The sequence below is a fragment of the Macaca thibetana genome, chromosome 2, assembly GCF_024542745.1.
Source record: "Macaca thibetana thibetana isolate TM-01 chromosome 2, ASM2454274v1, whole genome shotgun sequence".
Classification (NCBI taxonomy): domain Eukaryota; kingdom Metazoa; phylum Chordata; class Mammalia; order Primates; family Cercopithecidae; genus Macaca; species Macaca thibetana.
The window spans coordinates 68,454,891-68,480,013 of record NC_065579.1 but is presented as its reverse complement, the minus strand read 5'-3'; the positions used below and the strand labels follow the sequence as shown (position 1 = coordinate 68,480,013).

General features: G+C 32.6%; 1 long non-coding RNA gene across 1 annotated transcript in view; it reads right to left on the bottom strand.

Moving 5' to 3' along the window:
- Window positions 1-25,123, bottom strand: part of LOC126947529 (uncharacterized) — a 228,300-nt gene that overhangs the window by 125,436 nt on the left and 77,741 nt on the right. The window contains exons 2-3 of the long non-coding RNA XR_007723116.1: window positions 11,622-11,716; window positions 9,195-9,329 (exon numbers count right to left, since the gene is read on the bottom strand). This is a non-coding gene — a long non-coding RNA (uncharacterized LOC126947529). The remainder of the gene's footprint in view (window positions 1-9,194; window positions 9,330-11,621; window positions 11,717-25,123) is intronic.

Below are 25,123 nucleotides of genomic sequence, written 5' to 3'. Positions count from 1 at the left end.
TCTATTTGCAACCTTCAATAACAATGTTTACTAAGCAAGTACCCTTATAAATGCTTTGATAATTTCACCTAGTATCAAGATAATTCTATTGCTTAGGTTTCATTTTTATCATTCTTTTAAAATTTTTATTTTTAACTATTGTGGTACATAATAGTTGTATATACTTATGGGGTACATGTGATGTTTTGATACAGAGATACAATGTATTATGATCAAATCAGGGTAATTGGGGTATCTGTCATCTCAATCATTTGTCATTTCTTTGTGTTAGGAACATTCCAATCCCACTCTTTCAGTTATTTTAAGATGTACAAAAAAATATTGTTAACTATAGTCACCCTATTGTGCTACTGAATATGAAATCTTAATCATTCTATCTTACTGTATTTTTAAGCCCGTTAACCATCCCCACTTTATCCTTCTCTCCCCACTACTCTTCCTGGTATGTGGTAACCATCACTGCATTCTATAGCTCTATGAGCTCAATTTTTTTTTTTTTTTTTTTTTTTTTTTTTTTTTTTTTTAGCTCTCACATATAAGTGAGAACATCCAGTATTTGTCTTTCTGTGGCTGGCTTATTATACTTAACATAATGACCTCCAGTTTCATCCATGTTGTTGCAAATGACAGGTTCTGAGTCATTTTATGGCTGAATGATATTCCATTATATTTATGTACCATATTTTCTTTGTTCATTCATCTGTTGATGGACACAGGTTGCTTCCATATATTGGCTTTATGAATAGTGCTGGAATAAACATGGGAGCTCAGATATCTCTTGGATATACCGTTTCCTTTCTTTTGAAATTATACCCAGCACTGGGATTACTGGATCATATGTAGTTTTATCTTTAGTTTTTGAAGAATCTCCTTACTGTTCCCCATAGTGGCTGTAGTAATTTACCTTCTCACCAATAGTGTATGAAGGTTTCCCTTTCTGCACATCCTCACCAGCATTCAATATTGCCATCTTTTGGTTAAAAGCCTAGCAGGGGTAAGATGGTATCTCATTATAGGTTTGATTTGCATTCATCTGATAATTAGTAGTGTTGAACATTTTTTCATATACCCTTTGGCCATTTGTATGTCTTCTTTTCAGAAATGTCTATTCAGATCTTTTTCCCATTTTTAAAATGTATTTTTTATTTTTAATTGTGGTAGGTGCGTAGTAGTTATATATATGGGGCACAGGAGATGTTTTGATACAGTCTTGCAATATGAAATAAGCACATCATGGAGAATGGGGTATCTATCTCCTCAAGCCTTTATCCTTTGAGTTATGAACAATCAAATTATACTCTAAGTTATTTAAAAATGTACAATTAAGTTATTGTACACTGTTGATGGGAATGTAAATTAGTAAAATCACTATAGAGAACAGTTTGGAGGTTCTTTGAAAAATTAAAAATTGAGCTACTATATGATGCAGCAATTCCACTGCTGGGTAGATGCTGAAAACAAACAAACAAAAAAAAGGAAATACGTATATCCAAAAGTTGTCTGCACTCCTATGTTTGTCGCAATACTGTTTATGATAGATGAGATTTGGAAGCAATCTAAGTGTCCATCAACAGATGAATGAATGAATAAATTGTGGTAAATTATTTTTTAGTTTTAATTTTTATAGATTTAGGGATACAAATGTAACATTGTTAAATGGATATATTGATTAGCGGCTTTTAGTTTACCCATCACCTCAATAGTGTTCATTATACCCAATAGCTAATTTTTCATCCCTCATCTCCCCTTCCATTATCCTGTGTTTTGGAGTTTCCAATGTCTATTATTCCATTCTGTAAGTCTATAAGTACCCATTGTTAAGTTTTCACTTATAAGTGAGGACATGTTGTATTTGACTTTCTGTTTCTGCATGATTTCATTTAGGATAATGGCCTCCAGTTCCACCAATGTCAGTGCAAAAGACATAATTTAAATTTTTATAACTGAGTAGTATTCTGTGGTATCTAAGTGTGTGTGTGTATATATATATATATGTGTATATATATGTGTGTGCAATTATTGCCATTACTTTTAATGGCAAAAGCTGCAATTTATTGCTATTATGCTCCAACTACGTTTGTACCAGCCTATACTAACTTACATTACAATCAGCAGTTTCTGAAGTTTCCCCTTTCTCCATATCTTTGTCAGGGTTTGTTTTTACCTTTCTTTTGAATAAAAGCATTTTAACTGGGGTAAGATAATATCTCACTGTAGTTTTGATTTGCATTTCTCTTCTTATTAGTGATATTGAACATTTTTTCATGTCCCTGTTGGCCATATATGTGTCTTCTTTGTTATTTGATTTTTTTATGTAATGAAAGATAGGGGCCCAGTTTCATTCCTCCACATACAGATATACAGTTTCTTCAGCAGTATTTATTTTAAAAAACAACAAAAAAACTGTCCTTTCCCTGATGTACATTTTTGGCACCTTTGTCAAAAATGAATTCCCTGTAAATGTAAGGATTTGTTTCTAGGTTCTCTTCTCTGTTCCACTAGTTTATGTGCCTTTTTCTACATCAGTACATGCTGTTTTTGTTACTATAGTTTAATAGTATAGTTTGAAGTCAGGTAATGTGATTCCTCCAGCTTTCTTCTTATAGCCCAAGATGGCTTTGACTATATTCTGGGTCTTTTGGGGTTCCGTATACATTTTAAAATTATTTTTATATTTATATGAAGAATTGACATTGAGATTTTAAGCGGTATTGCTTTGAATTTGTAGATTGCTTTATTTAACATGCACAGTTTAACAATATTGATTCATCTAGGCCTATCTTTTCATTTTTTGTGTGTCTTCTTCCATTTCTTGCATCAATGTTTCCATTTTTATTATAGGGATCTTTAACTTCTTTGGTTAATTTTTAGGTTTTTTATTTTATTTTTAGCTGTTGTAAATGAACTTACTTGCTGGGTTTCTTTTTCAGATTGTTTGCTGTTGCCATACAGAAATGGTACTGATTTTTGTATGCTGATCTTGTTTACTGCATACAATTTTACCAAATTTATCAGTTCTAATGGTTTTTTTGGTAGAATCTAGCTTTTTCCAAATAAAAGATTATATTGTCTACAAAGATAATTTTATTTCTTCCTTTTTAATTTGGGTTTCTTTTATTTCTTTCTCTTGTCTGATTACGATGGCTATGACTTCCAGAACTATGTTATTGATAAATAAAAGGGGCGAAAGTGTGATATCCTCATCTTTTTCCATATCTTACAGGATCTTCAGATTATTCCCCTGTTTATTATGACACTAGCTGTGGGTTTGTCATACATAGTTTTTATTGTGCTGAGATGTGTTTTTTCTATATCCAGTTTTTTTGAGAATTTTTTTATCATGAAGGGTTGTTGAATTTTTAGTATGCTTTTTGGCAGAAATTGAAATGATCACATTGTTTTTGTCTTTCATTCTGTTGATGTAACATATCACATTTACTGATTGTGTATGTTGAACCATCCTTGCATCCTTGGGATGAAAACTACTTGGTCATGATGAAGGACCTATTTGATGTGTTGCTGAATTCAAACTGTTAGTGTTTCATTGAGAATTTTAGCATCAATATTCATCAGATATATTAATCTTTAGTTTTCTACTGTGTTGTGTCTTTTTCTGGTTTTAGTATCAGGGTAATATTAGTCTCACAGAATACATTTGGAAGTATTGCCTCCTCCTCAATGTTTTTGAATAGTCTGTGTAGGATTAGTGTTAGTTCTTCTTTAAATATTTGGCAGAATTCAGCGGTGAAGCCATCAAGTTCTGGGTTTTTCTTAGAGGGGAGACTTTTTAATTATTATTATTGCTTCAATCTCATTACCTGTTTTTGTTCTGTTTCAATTTTGAATTTCTCTGTGGTTTAATCTTGGTAGGTTGTATGTGTTTAGTAACTTATTTCTTTTCTTGAGGCTTTCCAGTTTATTAACATATAGTTACTCATAGTAGTCTCTAATGATCCCTTGAATTTCTGTGTTATCAAATGAAATGTCCCTTTACTCACCACAGATTTGAGTTATTTGGATCTTTTTTTTTTCTTAGTCTGGTAAAAGTTTCTCAATAATTTTGTTTATCTTTCCAAAAAAACAACTTTTCATTTCATTGACTTTTTTGTATTTTTAGTCTTCATTTTGTTTATTTCTGCTCTGATCTTTATTATTTCTTTTCTTCTCAACTAATTTTGGATTTAGGTTCTCTTTCTTTCTGAGTTCTTTAAGATGCATCATTAGGTTATCTGAAGCTTTTATTAATTTTACTTTTCTGATGTATAATAGATGTTTATCACTATGAACTTCCCTGTTAGTACTGCTTCTGCATTTCCATTTTCATTTGATTTAAAAGTTTTTTGAATTTTCTTCTTAATTTTTCATTGACCTTATTGTTGTTCAGGACCATATTGTTTAATTTCCATGTGTTTTGTACTTTCCAAAGTACCTCTTGCTATTAATTTCTAGTTTTATTCTGTTGTGGTCAAAAATATATTTGATATAATTTTCTTTATTTTAATTTTTGAGACTTGTTCTGTGTTATAACATATAGTCTATCCTTGAAAATGTTCCCTGTGCTGAGGAGAAAAGTTTATATTCTACAACTGTTATTTCTTTTTGCAGAAGAGGAAAATGAGTTGCTATATAACTTCACAATTAAAATGTATATGGCATTTTAATAGTATAAATATTTATTTTAATGAATTTTACATGTTTAAAATATTTAAGATATGTAGCACATGTATATCATATGTCCTGTAATTGCACGTTTGTCTTAATATGACTCTGTGTTCATGTGATCCCTATTTTTCTATATTCTAAGATCTTTGATGGAAATACGGAGGTATCTCAGAGGGTACCTAAGTAAAAGTTAGTCACATAATTAGCCTGCAATAAATATTAAAACAAAGAATAAATAATTAAATAACAAGCATTGGCTATAAATGGGGTAAAGAACAGTATTGCAATGGCTGATCAGTTTTCCTCCTTATAAAACTATTGTTCTCCCTAAAAACTTCCAGCTCCAATTTTTTTTATTTTTATTTTTTTTATTTACCTGTAACTCATCTTTAGTAAGCTTGGAAACAATCAATTTACATAATTTTCATTTCAACTCCCCCACAAAAGATGAATTATTTTTGTGTTTCTCTTACTGCTTGTATTTTACCTCATTAAGAAATTGAAGACAGTCTGATTAGCTTTTATCTAAATTTACTGTCACCTAACTACCTCAGAGACCAATGGTTTAAATGAGATTGGAAAATTTTCTGATAATGAAATTATCAGAAAATATTTCCAATAAATTACCATATCTCATTTACCTTTACAATTCCATAATCTGTCACAAACTTGGCTTACTTATCTACAAAAGCAGACTGATAATCTGTCATCCATATTTAGGAAAGACTATTTTCTTTAACTTTCTCACTGAAGTAATTACTTAGAAAATAATATTCTCCATCTGATCTTATGAAGGCACAGACATGAGAGTTTAGCTGAGGCAGAACCTAAGGACTTGAAAGCGTGTCTCTCTCATAACAGAAGGAACATACAGTATTGATGGTACCTCCAAAATCTTAAGATATATACATTAGGGAAAAAGCATGGAATGAGAAGCATTATTCATTTCTTATCTCAAAATGAAGAATATTATCTTGCTTATATTGTTAGTCTTTTACCTCCATAGAAAGCATCTGCTTTAACTTGCATTAGCACAGCAGGATGTAAGCAGACCTGGTAAGTTCTAGAGACTTGAATTCAAATTATTTCTTTATCTGGGGTACAAAATTAATTTTTCAGATCTCTAACGTGGGCACACTTAAAACATTTCAATACTATATTCTGTTAATAGAGTTGTCAACATTTGAAGAAAAATTGAGAACTCAAGGAATTATTATCGTTTTCTAGAGTTAATTAAATACAGTTTCTACTAACATTCATTTCCAGTTCTCACCAACCCTGAGTCTATGATTAGCAGAGATATGTCATAGCAGAATTGTCCTAACTCATACAGTGAAGGAACCACCAGTCTCCACTACAATACTATATTGTTTCTGTTTTCAGGTAAGACCATCTTAACTTCCATTTCTTTAGCAATGGATTTACTTTCTGCTTTGCTGACACTGCTGGATAAGAAAAAGCCACAGATATTAATAGCAGTGCAAACAATTGTCTGTATAATTTGGTTATTAAAATTGCTATGTTAAAGTAAAGATACTATAAAATAAATATTCTCTTTTACAAAACAAAATTCTTATTACAAAAATACAAAATCACTGTGTTTTAATCCTCTTAAAACATCTTTCTTTAATAACGGTGCTTATGTTAAATTCACTGAAATAAAGCACATTTCATTAAAATTATATTGAGGCATTCTTGAAAGACACAGCACCACAGGCAATCCTAGGATGCCCTAGTGTCGGATTCTGTGAGTCAGTCTGCCACATATTTAACACTATAGAAATACGAGGTTGGTAAATGGAACTTTCATGAGTCAATAGCATAACCTTCCAATTATGTTCAAAAATACACGGAAATACATACGTAAAAGCAAAATTCTTCAAATCGCATTAATTTTAAAGTTTTTTTTTTAAGTGTGCAGAAACAATTTCATTTTTACAAAGTGATTCAAAGGTACAGAAGACTGTAATATAAGCCAGCTGCCCTACCCTTGCTTCCATCTGTCAACTCTTTTCATAACTCAAAGTTCTGATGTAAACTGAAAGCAAGCATCAGACACAAATAAATGAACCGTTTTTCCTGTGTATTTTCTGTCATATCACACTGCGGTGTTTTGACTGCCACACAGATTGATGTAGCAGGTAAAATAATAAGGTACTGAGAGAGAGCACTACAAGAGAACTGAACACAATTGAAGCATATATGGTAGCAACACTTGTCTCTAGCAGAACTACTCCAATGTTGTATTTTCTGTTTGCATAATACAAATATAATGGTTCTTGTAACTTTTTGTTTTCTTTTTGGAGTGCTATAATACTTCATGTTATGTTGCTTCTCTCCATGTTCTATCGTACATTCCATATAGATAATAGTACTTATATTTAGTGTAGACTTTTATAAAGTCTTCTTTATGTATTCCTCATTACAGTTTTCCTAAGTCTGTGGAGGCTACATCTAATAAATATCCAAAACTATCGCTAATTGTGAATTTTTAAAACTTGTGGGATTCTAAAACAATCCCAACTGTAAAAATATGTGCTATTAACTATGATTGTTGTACAATAAATTTGAATTATGGATTCTGATATATCCAAATAAACATATGTACAACTTCATCAATACCATATTAGAGGATACATTCTAGAATTTCATTAATTGAATAGAATCACCTAGAGAAACTTAAGATTTTTCTAGTCCTCAGTTAAGAAATGAACTAATACTTATATGATATTTATCTATCAACCAAAATTAAAATTCCCTAGAATAAAAAAATCATGTGAGAATGCATATATTTATTCTGAAACATACATATGTGAAAGCAGAATTTAATCAATACTCTGGAGTATTGAGTTTAGTTCTCAAATTTAAATTGGTGAACTATGAGCTTTGCAGATATTTCCTAGGGAACAATTTCCAATTACCTTGGGTTACAATGGATATGTGAATGGAAACCTGGTGATTTTCTAGATTTCTTTGTTGTTTAGTTTTGAATTCACCCAGGGAATTGCTTAAGCCAACAATATAACCTTCAAGGGAAAAAATAGGTAGCATATGTCCAGTGTGCATAGATTGAGGCAAGTTTCAAAAGAAGATGATGATGATGCTTTAATTTAAATATGGTGCTGAAGTATTATACGCAAACTTACATCTATAATGCCATCCAAGTAAACAATAATAGATAAGTTAATGTTTAAAAATGAATAACTGCAGGGGATATCCATCCATCTATCTATCTACTCTAGCAGATCAGATATCAGCTTGTGCAGGGAATGGCTTTCTTCTACCTATTCTAAAAATTGCATATTCAAAAATATTATTAGTATATATATTTCTGATTTCAGGCCCTGTTTTTATTAATCTTTACAATCTACCTGGGAAACCAATTAATCCACATTCACTTTGGATGAATGAACTTAGATTTTTTTTTTTTTTTTTTTTTCTGAGATAGAGTTTCACTCTATTGCTCAGGCTGGGGTACAGTGGTGTGATCTCGGCTCACTGCAACCTCTGTCTCCTGGCTTCAAGCAATTCTCCTGCCTCATCCTCCTGAGTAGCTGGGACTACAATCCCGTGCCTACATGCTTGGCTAATTTTTGTATTTTTAGTAGAGATGGGGTCTCACCATGTTGACCAGGCTTGTCTTAAACCACTGACCTCAAGTAATCCACCCACCTCTGCCTCCCAAAGTACTGGGATTACAGGCATGAGACACCACGCTCAGTCCACGAACTTAGATTTTACTTTTTTTAAATATGGTATATAATAGTTGTAAAAAATGTATGAAATAATGTGGTATTTTGATAAAAGCATACCATATGTAATGATCAAATCTTGGTAATTGTGATATCCTACATTCCAAGCATTTATTACTGCTTTGTGTTAAAGACATTTCAACTATATTCTTTTTGTTATTTTGAAATACACAATAAATTATTGTTGACTCTATGGTTCTATTGTGCTACCAAACACTAGATCTTATTCCTTCCATCTAGTTATTAACTATTCCCTTTTTATTCCTCCATGCCCCCAGATACCAATTATGGAAGACTATATTAGCAGCGGTTATTTCTGTGGAAACAAAAGCATTGGTGAGCTAATATCCCTCTACTGGAACATTCACTAAATACTTGAGTCAGTCAGTGTTTTTACCAAAAAAAAGGTATAACACTCGAAAACCAGTAGGTAATTATTTCAAGCCATTTCTGCATTCCTATTTGCTTGGTTGTAGTCGCCCTATGCTTGCTGTAAGATTTTTGTTTTCACAATTTATTATGTAATTTGGTTTGAATATTCTAGACCATTGTTTCCAAAAGTGTTCTTCTAAGATATCTAGGAAATTTTACTACCTGATTTTATGAGGGATTGGCTTCTCGAGATAATTATTCATTTAACAAAAGCTTGATGAGAATCAACAAATAAACCAGGCTTACAAAGATAAAGTAGTTGCCAGTGAAAATTTATCAATAATTTCTCAGACTAGTGGAGGAAGATTGGCATATAAGCAAATGAATTACAATATGGGTGATACTTACTGTGACCAAGGTACAAATTTAAGGCTTCAGAATATCTATCTCTGCCTGTGAGTTAGAAAAAGCCTCCCAGGAGATATGGCATTTAAGAAAAGGCTCAAAAGTTGACTTTTCATAGTAAAGAAGGGGGAAGCAACTCTGAAAAGAAAAAAAAAAAAAAAAAGCATGGCAAAAGGCAAAGTCTAAGAAAAAAAGTATTGTGTTTGCAAATTGCTGAAAAATGTGTTAATAATTGACATTTATAGGAGACAAGACAAAGGGTAAGACAGAATACAATAACTGGAGAGAAGTAAAAATCAAACATACTGGGTAGAGGCCTATTTGTCAGGCTAATGAATTCTGATTGCTCTTGAAGGCAAAGGTAAGCTAATGGGGAGTGTCAATTACCATTTTAAAAAGCAATAGAGAAGACTAATAAGGGGAGCTAACTGAAGACTAGGTACACCAAAGGGTAAGCAGTTAGAAAAGCTGCAGTGAGAGATTATGAGTTTAACTCTGGCAGTGGCACTGCAGGTGGAGAGAAGCCAGGCCCAAATGACTGTCTCAGGGTGACAGCTCAGTCAAGAACAGGGTAAGAACATTATCGGCTTTTGTGTGTGGGTTCCTGTGTCCAAAAATCTTTCAAGATCCATCTGGTATGCGCAATATGTTTATAAAGCACTATTATTTAGACAATATAAAATTTCCGTTTGCCTATACTCTCCTGCAAACATTATTCTAATTTCTGCATTTTCTTCTGGGTATGCTACAGAACTAGCAGCTCTTACAGCTGACAACTTCAATCTACCATGTTTAGAAAAACCTCAGTTAATCATGAGATCTTTTTTCTTAGCTATACTACCTTGGACATCTGTAGGAGATACTCTTCCTTCTTTCAAATGAGTTCTAGACTAGGTCCCTTTATCATATTGCTTTTCAGTATAAATTTCAACGAGGATGAAACAGTTAGGGTTCCCTAATTTAGTTCCTAACTTGTTAGGAGTCCTTAAGTTCCTAAGGAGAGAAGGTAGCAGAAATCCAGATTTGTATGCAAATTTTCCCAAATAAAAAATCTGAGTGCCAAATGGTTTATAGGCAACTAGTTTTCAGCAGTACCAGACTCACAGCTGTTAGTAATGTTACATATTTAGTGAAGTAATTGACCTAGTATATAAATATTCAGGGTTTTTGAGGGTAATTGTCATTGCAAACACCCTGTGAAGTTGATAGCCAATGTGAGTTCATGGCAAGTTTGATGCACAGACCAGACCAAACAGATGTTATCAGAATAGAAAAAAAAATTATGTAATCACTTTCCTTTTTTTGGTGAGATGCAAAAGAACCCATGCAGAAGCTTATTTATCCGGTCAACACATTTTAACTGAGAGCCTCATCTTTACATTTACCAAGCTAAAATTTTGAACAAGATAGACATGGCCCATAACTCACTTGGGTATTACTTTACAATAGGGGTAACAGAGACAAAATAAACAAACCACTAATTAAAATTATTGCAACTTGTGAAATGGCTGTAAAGTGAAAGAGAAAGATCAATTAGATCACATTCCAGCGTAGAGAACAGTGAGTTGAGGGAGGCAGACAGCAACATCTCAGGTGAACCTACTCTCGGCCTGTCAGACACTTCATTTCCCACATGATATTAAGCTCATTCAGAAGAAAGCTAATCTTATTCATTCATTCGAAAAATATTTATTGATTCTTATTGATCATTAAATTCTGAAAATTGGGAAAACTGACACCAATTGCTCTCAAATACTAAGTAGGTCCTCTAATATTTATGCTAATTCCACTAATTCCTCCTTTTTGATGCAGTACATTTATGCAAATGGAACAATTACACTTTCTTAACCCCTTTTCCATTTGCCCCAAGAATACTCACTAGTGGTGCTTGCAGCTGCAGCATTTACCCCAAGATAACTTTGTCACACAATATCTCACTTTTATTATTATTTGTGCAGCATTCTAGTATATCAACTTTGGAAACAAAAGACATCATTCTATTTATAGCATTCTGGTTTTGGTAATGGGATTTACATTTACAAAATATAGTAATTCTCAATCGCTCTAAATGTCATATCCTAGAAAATGTAGCATTCCTATGTATGATGTTAATATCATTCTGTAGCAGTCGTTGGTTGGAGATTCACTTGATGAATCCGATTTTTCCAAAATAGACAATTGTGATGATTTAGACGATTCTGATGTTAGTTTTGTTTGGAAGTAACTCCAAGAACAGTTTGTATATTTTATTTTCAAACTGAACACCAGTCAGATTTGCTTCAGCCTCAAAGAGCGTGTTTATGTAAAGTTAAATGAGCACTGGCAGTGAGCTGCCCATTTTCTTACTAACCAGGGAAAGGGTTAACGGTTTCTTTTGTTGTTGTTGTAATGGTTATAAAAGGAAAACAAAGAAAGAATACAAACACTCACTGTGATGGTTAATTTTATGCATCAACTTGACTGAGCTAAAGGATGCCCAGATAGCTGGTAAAACATTACTTCTGAGTATATCTTCAAGAGTGTTTCTGGAAGAGATTAGCATTTGAATCAGTAGGCAGAGTAAAGATTGCTTTCATCAACATGGGTGAACATCATAAAATCTGTTGAGGGTCCAAACAGAAAAAAAGGGAGAAGGTCAAATTTGCTTACTGTTTGCATTGAGCTGTCCATCTTCACCTGCCCTTGCACATTATTGTTCCTGGTTTATGGGTCTTTGGATTCAGGCAAGGACTTACACCATTACTTATGCACCCTTATGCTTTCACGCCTTTGACTCAGACCAGAATTTACACCATCAGTTACCCTCTGGTTATCAGGCTTTTAGACTTGCATTTGAGACTGAACTGAATTGCACCCCCAGCATTCCTGATTTTCCAAATTGCAGGCACTGTATCATGGGACTTCTCAATCTTCATAATCACTTGAGTCAATTCCCATAATCTCTCTCTCTCTCTCTCTCCCCCTGCCCCCCCCCCCCCATTCTGGAAAACTTTGACAAAAACACTGACTTAAGTGCAACAACACCAGTAAATACATAATTTGAGAGCAGATTGAACAACAAAATAAAGCATAAAACATTGCTTCCACCTTACTTAAAAAGAAGTAACAAATTCATTGTTGTGAGAGAGTAACTTAATGCATCCAAAATTAGACAGTCTCCTTATTTAAACGTACTCCAGTTTTAGTAAAGTTAAAAATAAAATCAAATTTCAAAGTAAAACTAAGTTAAGTAAAAGTATTTTTCAAAAGTACTGAGTTGATTTTAAGATGTGGTTATAAGAATAACATTTTGTAGCATTATGCAAAGTAGACGCATGTGATTACTGTCAAGAACCAAAGAGGAAGAACATTCTACCAGAATAAAGAAAGTACAATATTACTGAGTCCATTCATATTGATAACCTTTTTTGTATGCAGAAATTTATTAATTCACTGAAACAACAGAGTCAACATCTTCTTTTTGATATGTATTACTTATTAAAAGTAATACCACTGTTTATCCTCCTGTTCTTACAAATACAAGTTTTTCTGAAGTAAATCAATGTTCTATTTTCCTCTACTAAGATTAAGAATAATGGAGTTTAAAAATTATGGTTAAACACTTCCTTTTTCAGTTTACATAGTTTCCCACCTACTCTGAAGTCCTTCAAGTATCTAAGTGGATAACTCTCTACAAACAATTACCAAAGTGAAAATTAGAAGGCCAGAAATTAAATTGAATGTACTAAGATATGTTTCATAAATATTTCAAAAGAATAATTCATGAAAAATAAAACAATGAATCCTAAGAAAGGTAACGAATACATGTTTTTAACATTCACTCAAAAGACGGAAGAAAAGAGTTGGACTGAAAAAATCTCTGAGCCTACTTGGTCAAAATATTGGGAAAATAAAATAAATAAGAAATAAGAAATAAATAAATAAGAAATAGGACAGTCTTTGTTAATGGATTTAGCTTCTGTGGCAATGAAGCAGCAAGAAATGAAGAAACAAGGAAAATAAAAAAATAATTAAAAAAAAATGTTAAAAAATGATTATCAGTGCCCCGTATCTTGGTTTAATTAAACAATGAGAAATATAACTTTATTACTTGAAAATTGTAACATTTATATGACATAAGTATTTTTTTGTTTGTTTGTTTTGTGTTTTTGTTTTTTTTTTGTGTTTTTTGAGACGGAGTCTCGCTCTGTCGCCCAGGCTGGAGTGCAGTGGCGCGATCTCAGCTCACTGCAAGCTCCGCCTCCTGGGTTTACGCCATTCTCCTGCCTCAGCCTCCTGAGTAGCTGGGACTACAGGCGCCCGCCACCGCGCCCGGCTAATTTTTTGTATTTTTAGTAGAGACGGGGTTTCACCGTGGTCTCGACCTCCTGACCTTGTGATCTGCCCGCCTCGGCCTCCCAAAGTGCTGGGATTACAGGCGTGAGCCACCGCGCCCGGCCGACATAAGTATTTTATAACCAAGAATAAAAAGGATATTGTAGAGTAACTTTCTATAAAGAAATAAATTCAAAACCATTTTGTGATAAGTGATTAGTTTGTTATGAACCCAGAGTCTTACAACCACTAAGAACAAAATATGGAGAACTAGAAAATGTCACAGAGTGGCTAGAAGTGTGACTATCTGAACTTCACTGAAGGAAAGATAGATATCATTGAAGGAAAGATAAATACCTATACTTCCTTCAGAAAGATGTCGGCCATGGGATAGATTTTGATTCTAACTGCCATACTATAAAGGAGGTAGCAATAACAGTTAGTTTAGGGAGATGATACTCTGATACTTTCTGTCAGAGAGGCCTTGGTTTAAGTTTCAAACTCTCACACTCAAAGCTTTGTAACTTTTCCTAAGTCATCTGAATTCTGTCCTTAGTTTCATGATCTGTAAACAAAGCTATTAATACACATTGTATAGGTTTTATGAAGATTAAATGTAATAATATAGGTAAAGACAAAGGTCTTAGCACAGTATCATATGTCAGTTGGCATTCAACGAATATTAGTTATTATTCTTGCAAGGGTTTTAGTATGGTGTCAGTCCTGCATAATCAGTGTTCAGATATAGTACTTTAGTCTAACAGCACATTAATAATTTATACTAAGAAAAACAATGGGACTAAGAGTTCTAACAAGAATGTGTTGCTTAAAGCAAAATGGCTAGATAAAAAGGCCAAGAAAAAATTCAATATCAACAGCAACAAAAGCTGTTTATATGTTAATCACAGGCTTCAAATTGGGCCTGGGGGTATGCCAAAGGGCGATAGGTGAGTGTCAGGTCAGCAACATTAACATCAAGTGCCTAGATCCCTGCTCTTTTAGGCAAGACTGTGCTAAAATAAGGAATAGTAGACTGTGTGTCATAAGTATATGCTTTATGAGAATATATTCTATAGTCAATAATAACTTACTTGTACATTTTAAAATAACTTAAAAGAGTGTAATTGGATTGTTTGTAACTCAAAGAATAAATGCTTGAGTTGATGGATTCCCCATTCTCCATGATGTGCTTATTTAACATTGCAAGATTGTATCAAAACATCTCATGTACCCCATACATATATACCCACAAAAATTAAAAATAAGAAAAAATTGTTAATAAAGAATATATTCTGGAAATGTAGTTGATTCCAGAGTTTTAGGTAAAACAGAAACACAAAGAGTGCAGTAATGTAAATAAAGATGAGATCTCAAAAATTGTGTAGCTTTTCCTGTGTGTTTCAGGACATGCAGGTTATGCCCTCCTAAAAAGCAAACAAAAGCTCACTTAGATTTCCTGAAAAATCCTTCAATCTCTGACTCCTCAATTTCTGTATCTACAAGGCTGTTACTGCCTAGATAAGGATTACCAAAACTGATATACTAGCATCAAGCTGTACTGGAGTCACAAATTTTCCCAAACGTGGCCTTCAGAAACTGTCAGATGAATGTCAAAATACTGGCTTGAGAATCAGTATCTAGAAGGCCTTGTGGAAAGTGACCCTGGTTCCTAGCGTAATATCTTCAAGAAGCTCCTGGATAAATCAGTACATTTGGACTTGGGTAAAATAACTTTATGACCCACTATTCACTAGCTAAATGTGCCAGTTATATTTCAGATTTTTGTGTGGAGTATCCAGGTCCACTAAGAAAGAAATCTCAACTGGAGTGCAGATGGAAAGATGGACAGAAATTATATACTTTTATTGTCAATTTAATAGAGATTTAAATTTACAATTAAAGTAAATGCTATGAATTTTCTATGACTCACAAGAAAAAATGAATAATGTTGGTAGACTGATTCGTTGAAGGGCTTTGTATTTTAAGGATGCCGATCACCTATCTATTATAAGTTTTAAAAAACATTTTCTAATTTCTGTGCTTTATCTCTTCATGTTTGTGGAAGTTACGGTTTTCTTTGTCAATCATAAGCTTTAAATTTCATTAAATTTAAATTTAAATTCTTATCTTTTAGAGTTCTAACATTGCTATCTTATTTTTTGGAAGGATTTACTTTTTGAAATTCTTCTATATTTCATAGTAGCTTTAAATTCCTACATCTTTTTTCGTTTCCTTCCCTTCCTTCCTTCCTTCCTTCCTTCCTTCCTTCCTTCCTTCCTTCCTTCCCCCTCCCTCCCTCCCTCCCCCTCTCTCTCTCCCTTTCTTTCTTTCCTTCCTTCCTTCCTTCCTTTCTTTCTTTCTTTCTTTCTTTCTTTCTTTCTTTCTTTCTTTCTTTCTTTCTTTCTTTCTTTCTTTCTTTCTTTCTTTCTTTCTTTCTTTTCTTTCTTTCTTTCTTTCTTTCTTTCTTTCTCTTTCTTTCTTTCTTTCTTTCTTTCTTTCCTTTGTTCCTTCCTTCTTTCCTTTGTTTCTTCCTTTCCTTCTTCTTTCTCTTTCTTTCTTTGTCTTTTCTTTCTTTCTTTCCTTCTCTCACTCTTTCTTTCTCCTCTCCCTGCCCTCCCCTCCCTCCCTCCCTCCCTCCCTCCCTCCCTCCCTCCCTCCCTCCCTCCCTCCCTTCCTTCCTTCCTTCCTTCCTTCCTTCCTTCCTTCCTTCCTTCCTTCCTTCCTTCCTTCCTTCCTTCCTTCCATCCTTCCTTCCTTCCTTCATCTTGCTCTATCATCCAGGCTGGTGCATGTAGTGACACGATCATAGCACACTCTAACCTCCAGCATCTGGAATTAGGCAGCCTTCCTGCCTGACACCTGAGTAGATAGAACTAGAGATGTGTACCACCACAAGTGTCTCACTTTTTTATTTATCAAATTTTTGCTTAGAGACAAGGTCTCACCATGTTGCCCAAGCTGAATATTGTTATGTGTTTGAATGCATCTAGCAATTCATTCGGGGTATGATTTGAGACAATTTCCAAAAAACTTTTTCCCCCAAATGTATAGATATTTTCCCCAACACCTTTATTAAATATTCCATCTTTTTCTTTTCAGTTCATGAATCATCATATGTTATATTCAGCAATACAATATATAAGATTTTGGATTCTTTCCTTTACCTATTTGTCTGTCTACAGTGTTGTATTGGTATCTGTTTCAGCTACTGTAATTTTCAAGAATTTTTGATGTTTGGTCTTAAAGTATTACTCTTCTCCACACCAATACTTTTTTTTTTTTCAAAAGTTTAACATATAAATCTTCCAAATAAATGAACTTTAAACGTAGCATGTAAACCCACTCCCATACCAATTCCTTTTGGAATTTGAGTTCTTCAGTTTCTTTGAGTAATTGATGAAAATGAAGAAGTTAAATTCCTCACAGGAAGTGATAACTATCATGGGCTAGGTTCTCTGGGAAAGAGACTTGGAGACAGAGACAGCATGCACAAAGTTTATTAGGAAGATCTCTTTGAAAAAGAAGCTAAATGAAAGCTGTAGTGGTCAGAGGAAGAAGATGAGGTACTGCAGATCTAGTGACAGCCTCAGCCAACAGATAGAAAACTCTGGATTTGGAATGTCAAGTCAGTTTTGTCCTGCAATGGGCTGAAAAGATTAAGTTACTTTATCAGTTGGTCACTGAGTATAAGGGACTAGGAGAAGGACATAGTTTTGGGCAAAGAGGCTTTTTTCACCTAAGGCAACTTCTAAAGTGGGTGACAACTTAAGGTGGTCTTTCCACAGCATTTGTGGCAGCTATGGCAATGACACTTAAAGAAGAATATAGATGATACATCATAGAGTTCACTATTCCACTTCACAGTATTGACTACACCACTTTAAACTACACGACTTCACAGTATTGCCTCTTTTCATTCAGATATTAGTATCTATTGATTCTGGTCTTTAATTTGACTGAAAGTAACAAATCATAATTTTCTTTAAAAAGGTCTTGTATATTTGGAAAAAATTTAAGAATTCCAGTTTTTATTGCTATGGGAATATTCTTTTTTTAAACCTTATTTTTTTTTTCCCCACTAGACAGAAGAAAGTTATTGATTTCTTCATACAAATCCAACAGGCCGGGCGCGGGTGGCAAGCCTGTAATCCCAGCACTTTGGGAGGCCGAGGCGGGCGGATCACAAGGTTCGAGACCACAGTGAAACCCCGTTTCACTCATTCTTGGCTATTTCCCAGCTACTCAGGAGGTTGAGGCTGTCGTTGTAGTTGAGCTGAATGCCACTGCACTTGGGCACAGCGTGAGTTCCAACAATTTTCTTTCAGTCATTCTTCTATTTCTATAATGCTTGATTCACATATTTTTAGTCTCTTCTTCTATAATGAAAATACTGAAAAACGTTTTATCTAGAACCCTGCTCAGACTTTACTTTATATGTTTTGATTAGCTGTATTCTTAAAATATTTTTTATTTTAAATATCCTGTAACTTTAGCTTTGCTTTCTCTTTAATTCAAGCTTACTTTGGAAGTTAAAAAATACTTAAATGGTTTTGTATTTTTCTAAGTATTTTATGTATCTATTGCATTTGAAGTGTATATCACATGAATTCTAATCTTAGGAAAATTTTTACTTAACTTATCATAGTTGCCACAAAAATTTAAAAAAAAATGATGTGGGTTACACTCTTTGTTCAATTTTCTAGATGGCTTTTTTTTTTTACTCTCTTACTTTAGGTGTGTGTTTGTTTTATTTTAGTAATTACACTTTTAATTTATAACTTTTTAATGTTCTCTGATTGCTTTTTTATAGCAGTTTTCTTATTTTACAAATATGACTCTAACATCTTAAAATATTTTAAAAAATATTTGATTTCATTCATTGACACTTTTAAAATCTAACTTCATTTCTCTGTTAATTTTAGTAAATCTGTTCCTGCTGAATTTTAGTGACTTATTGAGAAAATAAATGAAAAAAAAAACATATAGAATGAAAACAAAAGATGAAAAACTAAATACAGAAATGACTATCCTTATACTGAACAGGAAAAATTGAAAGCATTCTTCTTGAGAACTAGAACGAGACAAGGATGCCCACTCTCACCACTTCTATCCAACATAGTAATGAAATTACTAGCCAGAGCAATCAGACAGGAGAAATAAAAGGCATCCAAATAGGAAAAGAAATCAAACTGTCTCTCTCCGTGGCTGATCTAATTCTAAACCTAGAAAACCCTAAATATTCTGCCAAAAAGCTCCTGGAACTGATAAATGACTTCAGTAAAGTTTCAGGATACAAAATAAATGTACAGCAATCAGTAGTATTTCTATATGCCAATAATGTTCAAGCTGAGGGCTAAATTAAGAATGCAATCCCATTTACAGTAGCCACAAAAAATACTGGAACTGCATCTAACCAAGGAAGTTAAAGATATCTACAAGGAAATCTACAAAACACTGCTAAAATAAACCACTAATAACACAAAAAAATAGAAAACATTCCATGCTCATGGATTTGAAGAATCAATGTCATTAAAATGGCCACAATGCCTAAAGTAATCTCCAGATTCAAGACTATTCTTACCAAACTACCAACATCATTTTTCACAGAATTGAAAAAAAACTATTCTAAAATTCCTGTGGAACCCAACAAAGGTCCATATTGCCAAAGCAATCCTATGTAAAAATAACAAAGCCAGAGGCATCACGTTACCTGACTTCAAACTATACTATAAGGCTACAGTAAACAAAACAGCATGGTACTGTTACAAAAACAGATGTATAGACCAATAGAACAGAATAGAGAACAAGAGAACCCAGAAATAATGCCACAAATCTATAGCCTTCTAATATACAACAAAGCCAACAAAAACAAGCAATGGAGAAAAGAATCCATATTTAATTAATGGGGCTTTCACCCTATATGAAAATAAACCCAGGATGGGTTAAAGATTTAAATATAAGACCTCAAACCACAATAATCCTAGAAGAAAATCCAGAAAACATCATTCTGGACATTGAGCTTGGGAGAGAATTCATGGTTAAGTTGTCAAAAGGAATTTCAAGATAAATAAATATTGGCAAGTGGGAACTAATTAAAGATATTCTGCACAGAAACAGAAGCTATCAACAAACAGACAACACAGAGAAGGGGAGAAAATATTTGTAAACCACATATCCAACAAATGTACAATATTCATAGTCTATAAGCAACTTATGCAATTGAACAAGCATAAAACAAATGTCCTTATTTAAAAATAAGTAAAAGACATGAACAGATGCTTCTCAAAAGATGACATATCAGCAGTCAACAATTGAAAAAATGGCCATCACCACTGATCATTAGAGAAATGCAGATCAAGACCACAATGAAATATTATCTCACACCAATCAGACTATTTTTTGACTATTATTAAAAAGTCAATAAAACAACAGATATCTGTGAGATTGCAGAGAAAAAGGACTGCTTTTACACTGTTGGTGGGAATGTAAATTAGTTCAGCCATTGTGGAAGACAGTGTGGCAATCTCTCAAAGACTTAAAGACAGAAATACCAATTGATCCAGCATTCCCATTACTGGTTTATACCTAAAGGAATATAAATTGTTCTATTATAAAAACACATGCACATCTATGTTCATTGCAGCACTATTCACAATAGCAAAGACATGAAATCAACTTGGTTCCCATCAATTGTGGACTGGATAAAGAAAATATGGCACATATATACCATGGAATACCACACAGCCATAAAAATGAATGAAATCATGTCCTTTGCAGCAACATGGATGCCACTGGAGGCCATTATTAAGTGAATTAATGTGAAAACAGAAAGCAAAATACCCCATATGCTCACTTATAAGTGGGAACTATACACTGGATATTCATGAACATAAACATGCCAACAATAGACACTAGTGACTACTAGAGGAGGGAGGTAGCAGCTTTCTTGTTTTACAAATAGGACTCTAACATCCTCAAAATATGATAACTTTTTCTATTTCATCCATTAACTCTTCTGAAAACCTTATTTCTCTTTTAATTTTAGTAAATTTGTTGGAGGAATGCAGGGGCTGAAAAACTAACTGTTGGATACTATGCTCACTACCTGGGTGACAGGACCATTTGTACCCAAACCTTGGCATCACATAATATACTCAGCTAAAAAAATATGCACATGAACTCTCCTGAAACAAAAGTAAAAGTTTAAAAAATTAATTAATGGAAAATATAATCAGTATCAGTTAAAAACAAAAGGAAAAAAGAAATGGTTATTTTTTATAAACTACATGTTTTCATAAAAATCCTTTCCAGAGGGGAAAAAAAAAAAAGAATTGTGGTCATATTTAGGACAACTCTCAATATACTTTATTTCTTATAAGTATTACTATCATACCTTGAATATATGAGGATTTTATTTGTAATACTGGTTGATTTAGATCATAGAATGCTTTGATGGTTTTCTATGTTTCAGGTGAGAGAGGTTTAGATAAATTTATAGGGAATTTTTTGGTACTTTCCTTATAGTAAGTCCTTTTATAGCAACATTGCTTGTTTGCTTGAAACTGGCACCAGAGATCACAAGGACCTAGACATTTGAAACCAGTTCCTCATTTTAAAAAATGCTGGAAGGGTTTCATGCATTTGTTATGACCTCTGTATTGCTAGTTTCATGTAAACAGCCTCATCTAATCTAATATCAAGATTGGAGGTTAAAGTATCTGTTAGGGGAAAATTGAGTGGATTTCAATATAAAAGACATGAGTTTGTTGCAAAGAGAAAAGTTTCTGATTTCAAAGCCAAAAGGTGAAAGAGAGGTGATGTTTCCAAATCTCTACCAGGTGAGAAGAAAAATAAAAATGTATAAATAGACACTTGAAACTTTAGGAAAATAAATCTTATGTGACTTTTTTAAAAAGGCCAAAGCAGGAATAAAAGACCATGACCACTAAAGCAGAAACTACCCATGTATTAATGACAAGACTACAATAATGAGGTATTGATGATCAACCTTAGCATACATGCCTAGATTGTAAACCCTAGACCATATTTATGTTCATTTATGCATAGAAGAAATATGCAGTGTAAAAACATAATATGACCTTTAATTGGTGTAATGGTTAATAAGTGAGTCCAGAAAGACTTCATCAGCAATAGAAAGGGTAATTTTTTCCATCTTTAAAAGGTTGAATAATTTTGTCTTATTTGGTAAGTTATGTAACATATGGATTTTACAAATATAACTGTTTAAAAAACAACATAAATAAATAAAAACAATACAAACTAATTCTTTAATAATAGAATTAGACTTTGTGCTAGGAAATAAGGAGACAAATGAATAAGACCAGATCCTTTAATTCTGAAATTTGTGGCATTCACTTTTTTTTTTTATGATTTTTATATTCGGTCTTTTACTAGATTGTGTTATTTACATCCTCTGCTAAGCTACAAAATCGTCTGGTCAGAGTCCATACTGTTGTAGCTATTACGGTTTTTACCATTCTACCTTATGTGGAATGTTGTATATACTGACTATTTTGTAAATATTTATAAATGAATAAACGTATGTATAAATGGATGAATGAACAACTAAAATTTTTAACATAATAGTTATGTGTAATATATACTGAAGACTATATTTATCTGATACAAAGATGACTACAAACCTTAACAGTTCATTATTTGAAGGAGAGAAATAATTATAATTAATTTTAAATGAATCAATACATGTGGACCAATTTATCAAACTCATTCAAGAAGTTGTTTTAAATGTTGCATAAGATTACTTTATCCAAACATGATCACTACCCACAAGATACTGAGGACAAACAGTACAAAACTCTGAAAAATCAAATTAACCAATCAATTTTTGTAAAACAGCTTAAATGTGTTAAACTACATACTCTAACTCAGCTATGGGGAAGAAATTTAACTGTAGGTCTTAGTATTTGAAGAGTCAAACAAACTATTTTAACTGTAAAAGTGAAGGGTTCTAGAATTATTACTCAGGAAAATAGATCATTATGATGAAATGGGAAGTCATTATTCTGTGATATGTTATTTCAGTCAGCATTAGCTTTCAAGAACCGGTCAGGAATGGCAGTGAATGGAATTAGGCAGAGTACTCAAGTCTCAGCCAAATGAATTGGGAAAAGAAGGGAAAACTCACTCATTCATTCATTATTTTAATCACTAGATAAGTATATAATGAATACTACATGCCAAGTTCTCCGCTATATGATGAATTTTAAAATATAGTCCTAGCCTTCTAGCCTCCATGGAGTTTACAGTCTAGTTATTCGAAGAATTAGAAATAGATGAAACAAAAGGATGATGCAATAGCATTATTGTTAGATAATGGAGAAATTGGAAGGAAACATTTAACTAGTCCAACAATTGCCAATTTTCTACTATTGTGAATGTACAATAGTCTGCATAAAGTCTAGGTTTGGGACTTCAAGTTGAAAAAACATCGAAACTTAACATATGTTCTTTAAAATGAAGAGAATCGTTCTATATGAAAGAATGTAACTCTATATAAAAGTCATTTGTATAATTAAATTAAAATACTGTTTTTTAATGAATGACAGAATTTGCCAGATTATAAGAAAATGGTGATTCTAATTATGGCACTATTAGATGGGTCCCTATTGCAACAATTAGAATTTGACTTTTTGAGTATGCCAGGGTAAACTGCCTTACTGAATTAATACCCTGGAACTAATATTGGAAAGTATCATCAGTATATTTTGTTAATAATACCAAGGAATATTACATTATATATTCCATATTGGAATCACATTTTTAGGTATTGCAAAAGTCATTGTGTGCAAAGTACACTTTTTAAAACTTAAATTGCACAATATTTTTATTCAAATATGTTCTGCTAGGCACTCAGAAGTATAGGTCTCAGAAGAAACTTTTATTTCATTCCAGTTCCTTTATACATATTCAGCACATTTTCCAAATATCTCATGAATTGCCCCTAAATTTCTGGTATTTTTCTCATTTACTTTCTCTGTTATTGCTAATTACTCAATACTATTCATTCCATAACCAATGTTTAGGACCATTCCTTGGCTCCCAAACTTCCTCTAGCTACTATTTACAGCTGTTAGTACTTGATTTAAATTTTTGCATTACTCAACAAAAAGATATCTGGATCTACCAATCAGCTTCATACAACTTCTTAAAAAAGTGTCCCTGCCCCTTCTCAGCACCTAAGTCAGTTCCAGTCAGTTCCTAACAATTCTCCATATAAAACGGAAAAATAATTAAACAGAATCCTTTATTTATTTAAATATTTATTTTTTTTCTTTTTTAGAATATATGCAAAAGTGTATAATAATTACCTCAAAGTTTTTATAATGTACTTTTCCTACTTGTTTTACAGGTGTCACTTTTGAATTACAAACTTACAGTAGCTATGATCCAACAAGGGGTTACAAATCGCAGGATTTTTTAAATGGTCTTTCAGATTACAAAACAACTACCATCCAAAGAGATATTCTCAGAATTTTAAAATCTTCTACCTTAAAAAAAAACAAAAACAAAAACAAATAATTTTAAATATAAAAAAAGCCTTTAAACCAATTTTAGCTGACACAATGGAAAATAATAGATAATGCTGCCTCTGTATTGATGGGAATGCACTTCAAAAGCACTATAATACAGTATTATTTATAATTTGTTACAATATAATGAGATTGATCAACAAAAGTGTATCTTTCAGACAATTGACAAATATCCATTTAAGAGCTAGAAGTGAAATTATTTAATAATCTCTGAGAGAATCTTTAAAAATATTATAAACTTCAATGGTTTCTTAATCAGCATCATTATAGTCCTCAATTATTATGCTAAGATTTAATGCAACAATTCTTTATTTGGCATTAAGGTAGGTATATAAGAATGATTTTCTTGTATATTTTAGAGCTCTCAAGTCAATAAACTTTTTGTTTTTGTGTTTGTTTTTATAGTCATCTCTCCCCTTTCTTATTATCAGCCTGTCATCTCATTTTCTTTTTTTTGCTTGTAAAATATCTTACCCAACCCAATTTTCCTTTTTTTTTTTCCCCCCACATCTATCCTTTACTTAGGACTAACAACTTTGAGTGAATTATGGATTTTAGGTCATTTCATCCAAACAAATGAGCATTAAGTTTTATACATATAAATATAAATAAATGTTATAGCTAATACTATATAACATATAAACATTTATATTACATATATAGTCTATATAAGTTTACTCATCAGCACAATATGTGTGTGCATGTGTGTGTATGCAACTAGGATATAAAATTCTTTAAGGGCAATTTCCCACATATTTGGGTTTATGACTGGGTTTTAGACAGTTGAGTCAGCCAGAAAATGTGCTTGCTGATAAATAAAGTGTCACTGCAATAAACTAGAGCTATCAAGCTCCATCTAGTTCACTCTAATGAATGCTGTGAGATATGGAAAAATAAAATAATGAAAAAATTTGCTCCTAGCATCGATTATATTTAAAACCTAATTTCATAAATATAAGCAAACACATGTTATCCAAATGTGCAATTTAATCATGTTAAAATTGAAATACTGAAAGCTTTGGTTTCATGTTGACAATATTATTTTAA